Genomic DNA, 6,000 nt, shown 5'->3' on the forward strand with positions numbered 1-6,000 from the left:
CTGAATCGCAGGCTCTGGTGAGAGGGGGCAGCTAGGGAGAAGGGCTGTGCAACCACCATCGCCCCCGGGGTGTACCTGGGAGGCCCCCACTCACAGTTGTGGATATACACACGTCCACACTTGCGTGCCCACACACGTCCACACAAGCATGTGTTTGCTCAAGAACTTGACCTGCTAGTGGGGTGGGGCTCAAGGAAGCTGGGGAACACTGTCCTGGCTTGGGGGGGGCAACTGCAGTCTGGGTCCCTCAGAGACCTTTGATCCTATGTATCAGGGGGCTCAGGATGACTTACACCCACCCCATGACCTCATTTCCCCTGCATCCATTTTCATGGTAACAAGGTCAGGGTCACTAAGGACAGCTTTAGAGTGCCCCCAAGGTAGCCAGGAAGATGGAAGGTTTTGCCCCACTGGGTCCCTACAGGGACCTCCCATAATGCTCTGGCCCTTTAAAGGAGTGAATGGGGGATGTTCAAGTTTGCTGGGGCCTCAGACCCAAGTCCAGGACCCCTCTTTGGAAAGCAAGGGGGATGGAAAAGAGGAGAGAAGAGAGAGGGAAGAAGAGGAAGAGAGGGACAGAGAGAGGGAAGGGAAGGACATTTCCACAGTCGCTTCCCCTCTGCCAGCCCCTAGATGCATTCCACTTAGCCCCAGCCCCAGAGAAGCCCCCAGTCAGGCGAGCCAGGTGGGTGGACAGAGAAGGAACAGCCACCGCCACCTGGGAGCCCACCAGGAAGAGAGCAGAGAAAGAAGGAAAGAAGCCTGGCGGGAGGGAGCAAGGGAGGGAGGCAGGCGGGAGGGAGGAGGAGAGAGGGAGGAGAGAGGGAGGGACGGAGGAGAGACGTTCGAACAAAGAACCGAGGAGCTGGGGCTGGCAAGGGGTGCAGAGAAGGGGCGGCCAGACAAGGGGGTCCGGAGGCACCTGGGGGTAGGGCAGGGGGCTAGGTGGTCGAATCGTCCAGCCTGATCCAGATCTCCCAGGCTTGGGGGGTGGGGGTGAACAGCCTGCCTCAGAGAAGGGAGGTTAGCTCCTCTGAGCTAAGAACTGCCTGGATGGAAGGGAGGCAGGAGCAGGGGCTGCGGGGGAACATGGAGATGAAATTATTAACAGCACCCCAGCCCTCCGGTACCCACCCCCACCCCTGCAGGCCAGAGCTCCTTTCTGGATCCTTGGCTTCCCCTCCCCCAACACCCCATGGACCAGGAAGCAGAGCCATCCCACCATAGCTGGGATTGAAACCCCCCTTTCATGATCAGGGGTTTCCCAGTCAAGGTCACCTGGGCTCAGCTTCATCCTTTCCCTCAAGGTATGCCTACCAGAGCATGGGGGGCACTGAGGCTAGGCTGCTGGCCTTTTCTCCCTACACCCCCGCACTTCCGGGCCTGGCTCCTTCAGAACTGAGGGTCAGCAGAAGGGGTAGGCTTGCCCAGGGCTCTAGCCTTCCAGCACACCTTACCCCAGGGGTCCAGGCACACTTCCCGTGCAGCCTCGGAAAAGGCCCCAGCTCCATCCAACCCCCTGGACTGGGATGAGCCTCCAACCCCTGGATACAATTTCCCTATCCCTGCAACCAGGACAGAGGCTTCTGGGAGACAATCTGGATGAATTCAGGAGGTCAGGAACCCCCAACCTGGCCCAGCTCCAGGGTGGACACACCAGTGCCTTCAGGTCACCCCCCTCTCCCGGTGTTCATGGGATGGTGTTCTCAACACAGTTATCTCAAGAATTATAAGTTATTTAAGCAGCCAGGACCTCAGCCTTAGCTCCAGCTGACCCATCCTGCCAGGTCTGCCTCATTCCCAGGCCACCTTGACACTCTCTGGTCCCACCTGTTCTAGGTGAGCCCACCAAGCTCCTAGAGTCCCCTGCCCATTTCACCACTGGGGCCCCAGCCTGCCCAAATAGGGCACTTAACCGCAGGCTCTCCCAGCTCACCTACACCCCGCATACAGCCAGGCCCCTAAGCCAAGCAAGACTCCCTGCTAGAAAAGCAAACCCAAGCTGGTAGCTGGGGGTCAAGGGGCTAGCACAGTGTTGGGAGAAAAGCTTCAGGGCTGGAGGTCCTCCGGCCTTGCTGATCTGGGGGACCCTCCACGTGGGGGCTGCCGGTATAGCGCTTCCCTCGGAGCAGACGAACCGGATCGGGACACTGAGGCAGGGCAGACGCACCTAAGGGGAAGAGCTCTGCCTGAGGCTTTAGTGGGAGAGAGCTGAGCCAGAGGGGCGTCCGTACTCCCGCTCCAGGAACGTGGGGCTGGGGTGTGGTGCGTGCGAGCACCCACCCACCCAGAATCTTATGAGAAAAAGTTGCTTTGCACACTGGTGACCCCGCAGGACACATCATCCACATATCCCCATGTCGCACCGATGATAAGGGTCCGGGCAGCCTGGACAGGTACAGCGCCCACTCAAGTCCTACCGCCTCTGCGTCCCGGGCCTCTCCGAGCCCCGCGCCCCGGACACTTCCGCAGAGTTGCAGTGCCGCGGGTCCCAGAGGGATCGCGGGGTGGCCCGGCCGCCTGCCCGCTCCCTCCCGGTTCCCGCCGCACTCACCTCCTCCGCGGCAGCGGGGCCTGGGCTCCCGGGCGGCGGGGGCGGCGGCGGCAGCGACAGAGCGGCTCCCGGTTGGGCCGGCCGGCGCTAGCGGCCCCCCGGGGCCATGGCCCTGCCCGCGCCCTCTCGCCGCTGTGCCTGAGCCGGGGTCGACGCCGCGGCCCGGGTTTCACGGGTTCCGCGGGCTTCGGGCGCGTCAGCAGCCGAGGCCCCGGGCCCTAGCCCGGGCCATGGGAAGGCTCAGGGGCGCTCGGGGCCGCCTCCCCCCGGGTGGGCTGCGGGCGCCCCCTGGCCGGCGCGCCGAGGGCGCATTCCCCGGCGCGGGGCGCGGGCGACGGCGCGCGCTCGGCTTCGGGGCGCTGCGCTTGGCTCGGCCCGGTGGTGCTCGCCTGCTTGCTGGACTGGGGCCGGGCGGCCGCGCTGGGCTGCGCCGCTCCTCGCGGCGCGCCCTGGCCCTGCGCTGCGCTCGGGGCTCGCCGGACCGCGGCCGTTCGCTCGCTCGCTCGCTCTGGTCTCGCGGCCGCCGGCGGGACGGGGCGCTCGGAGCCGCGCGGGGAGCGCCGGCAATTGGCCGCCCGTGGGCGACATTTGCATAGCGCGGCCCCGCCCCGCCCGCCCCGCCCGGCCCCACCCCCGGGGCGGGACCCGCCCGGCCGCCGCCCCGCCCCCGCTCCACCTGTCCGCGGGCTGGGCTCGGGGCTCCCGGGCGGTGGGGCAACCCGCGCCAGGGAAGACTAATCTGCACCCCGCGCCCCCGCCCCGGCTTCGCGGGCGGCGCCCCCGCCCCGCCCTGGCTTTGTCTCTCCGTGGATACACCGCGCACACCGCGCCTGGTGTTTACCCCGGCACTCAACTCCCTGGCGGGAAGGGCGGGCGCGCCGGGGAGCAGCGAGCCTGCGCTCACCTGCGCACCCTCTGCCGTGTCACTCCTTCCCACTTGCTGCGGGCCGCGCCGGGCCCCGCGCGTGAGTCCCGCAGCGTAGGGCCCAGGACTGCCCCAGCCGCTCAGCAGGTGGCGGTGCAGCCCCTGGGACGGCTGGCACCGCTGGACCTGCTCGCTGCCTCCAGCCCAGGCCAGGTCGCAGCAGCCCAGCCTCACTGCTCTGCCCAAGCACTCCAGGGCTATCCGTAATTCCCCAGCCTCCAGCCCTATTTCAAACCAGCAGCCCCACGGATCCACTCCTTATAGTTCCATACCCCCAGAGAAGCCAGATAGGCTGGGCCTCCTCTCCTAAAAGGGACATTTGCTTTCACATGGCCTCACGATGACCCAAGGGCCCAGCAACTGAGCCAAAACGCCTCCCCTGATCCCAGGAAGGGACCTGACACGCAACCCAACCCCCAAGGCCATGGCCTTACCAACCAGGACCACAAGCTCAGCCCTGCCCCATGCACTTTGTTGAGGTCCCAAGGGGCATGGGCCTTCTTTGTCCTCTCCTTCCTCCTCTCCCTCCTCCCTCTTCTATTCCCTCCCCTTCCTCCTCTCTCCTAGCTTCTTTTCTCCCTCTTTCTCCCCTCTCCTGTCCTCTCCCTTCTCCTCCCTCCTTCCTCTTCTCTCCTCTTTCTCTGCCTTCCCCTCCTCTTCACCCTCCTTTCCCTCCCCCTCTTTTCCCTTCTCTTTTTCCTCTTTCTCTCCCTCTCCTCCTTCTCCCTCCCCTTCTTCCTCTTCCCCCACCCCGTTCTCTCCCTGGCTAACAAGACGCCCTGGAGAAGGCATCCCTCCCTCTGACCTACTGACTGGTTGTGCCATGTTAAGAGCCCAGGTGAGGGTCTCCTGCCCGGGATTTGCAGTGCTGGCCCGCAGGCTCCAAGCAGATACCATCTGAAGCAAGGAAACACCAGCCTGGAGTTATGGTGGCTCTAGAGACAGTGCCTGCACCCCTCTTCTCTGTCAGGTCTCCTTGAAAACACTGTGACAATTGTCCCTCCTTGTCCCACCTCCTCTATACCAGGGTCACCGCTGAGGTCAGCACCACTGCGCCGCCATCACCATGGTTTCCAACACCATCTCTTCCACATTTCCCCCACTCCCCCCCACCCCAGGTCTCCCCCGTCTTCTAGCCTGGCCACCCCTGTCACCACCCCCAGCACGATCATCATCATGGTCACTGAAGCAGAACTGTTAGGACTTACCAAAGACTCCAGGGTGCTGGGTTGGGAAGAAAAGAGACTCAATTAATGTGTCCATGGAGCTCCCCTCAGACACATAGAATGGAGCTAGTGTGGGGAGGCCTTCTGAAGGGGCAGTGGGGCCGGGGGACAGCGCACGGGGAGAGGAAGAGACCACCTCACACAACGGAATGCCAGTGCTTTCCTAAGCAACATGACAAGGTTGAGTAATGGAAATAAAAGCACTCATCGCAGCAGGGAATCCACACTCACCCCCGCCTGGTGTCCGTGCCAGGTTGGCCATTATGTTATTATGCATGTAAGAGATATGCATTATTGGGAGGAATATAGTAGACCCTCCCGCAATTTGCCTTCAAGGTAGGGGCCTAGAGGCGCTTGAAACCAACCCTGGATGGGAGTCCCAGCCAGCTTGGGAGGCCCTGTATGCCAGCAGAGTTTATGGTTCTTTACTTCCAGGCACTTCGCAGCTCCTCCGAGAAGCAGGTCCTGCTGTCCCCACTGTACAGATGAGGAAGAGGCGACGGAGAGAAGTGGGGAGGCCTGTAGCCACTGGGCTGAGGTGTTAGGAAAAGGTGGCCTTTTCAGGAGTTATGGGAAGGCTCCAGGAGGGAAGGGCCAGGCCACAGGGCCCACATGGAGCCAAGGGCCTACAACCCAGACAGGCGCTCAGGGCTGGCCATGAGTGCTGGAGCCTGGCGCGGCACTTACAGAGTTCAATAAATCTTTATTGAATGAATAAGAGAGCAAATCCCTGCAGCACCAGATCCAAGAGGGAACATGAGCCAAGAACGCAGAGGCCAGGAGCCAACTCCTGGTCCCACCCCCTGGCTCCTCTGGGCCGGCTGCCCCCAGCAACCTCTTCCCCTGCCACCCAGAGTCCTTCTGTCTTCCTCTCCGAAAGCCACTCAGCCGCTAGCTCCACCTGAGAGCCACCTCGGATGCCCTGTGGGGTCACCTGAAGTGAGACAGCCAGGCCAGGCTGATCCCCTGCCCCTGCTGGGCTTCCCTCCCTCCCCTGCAGGACACTCAGATCCCAGGCCTGCTTCTTCTCCAGCTCTCCCATGGCCCATCCTGGTTCCAATCTGGATACGCAAGGTGAGGGTGGACACAATGATGGTTAGGCCAGGTCTGGTTTCTCCTCTGACCCAGCCTCTAGGGTCCCCCTCCTGGAGTAGCCCCCTCTCCCTTTCAAGATGGGCTCTGAGTACCTATAAGATAGACCCTCTGGGTGACATCCTGACTGTAGAGTCTGGGCTCATGGCTCAGCTTCCCAGAGCTTCTGAGATGCTACAAAGCCCAACAACAGGGCTTACAAC

The 6,000-nt window shown here is 62.9% G+C and overlaps 1 protein-coding gene across 2 annotated transcripts in view; it reads right to left on the reverse strand.

Moving 5' to 3' along the window:
- SEMA3F (semaphorin 3F) overlaps positions 1-3,112 on the reverse strand; it is a 29,610-nt gene extending 26,498 nt beyond the window's left edge. The window contains exon 1 of one of the 2 annotated variants that reach the window (XM_036091970.2): positions 2,555-3,112. The gene's annotated coding sequence lies outside the window, so the exon portion shown is untranslated. The remainder of the gene's footprint in view (positions 1-2,554) is intronic. The other variant, XM_036091971.2, reaches the window with a different exon arrangement.
- Positions 3,113-6,000: the final 2,888 nt, after the last annotated feature.

This window comes from Halichoerus grypus, chromosome 1, assembly GCF_964656455.1.
Source record: "Halichoerus grypus chromosome 1, mHalGry1.hap1.1, whole genome shotgun sequence".
NCBI classification, from domain to species: domain Eukaryota; kingdom Metazoa; phylum Chordata; class Mammalia; order Carnivora; family Phocidae; genus Halichoerus; species Halichoerus grypus.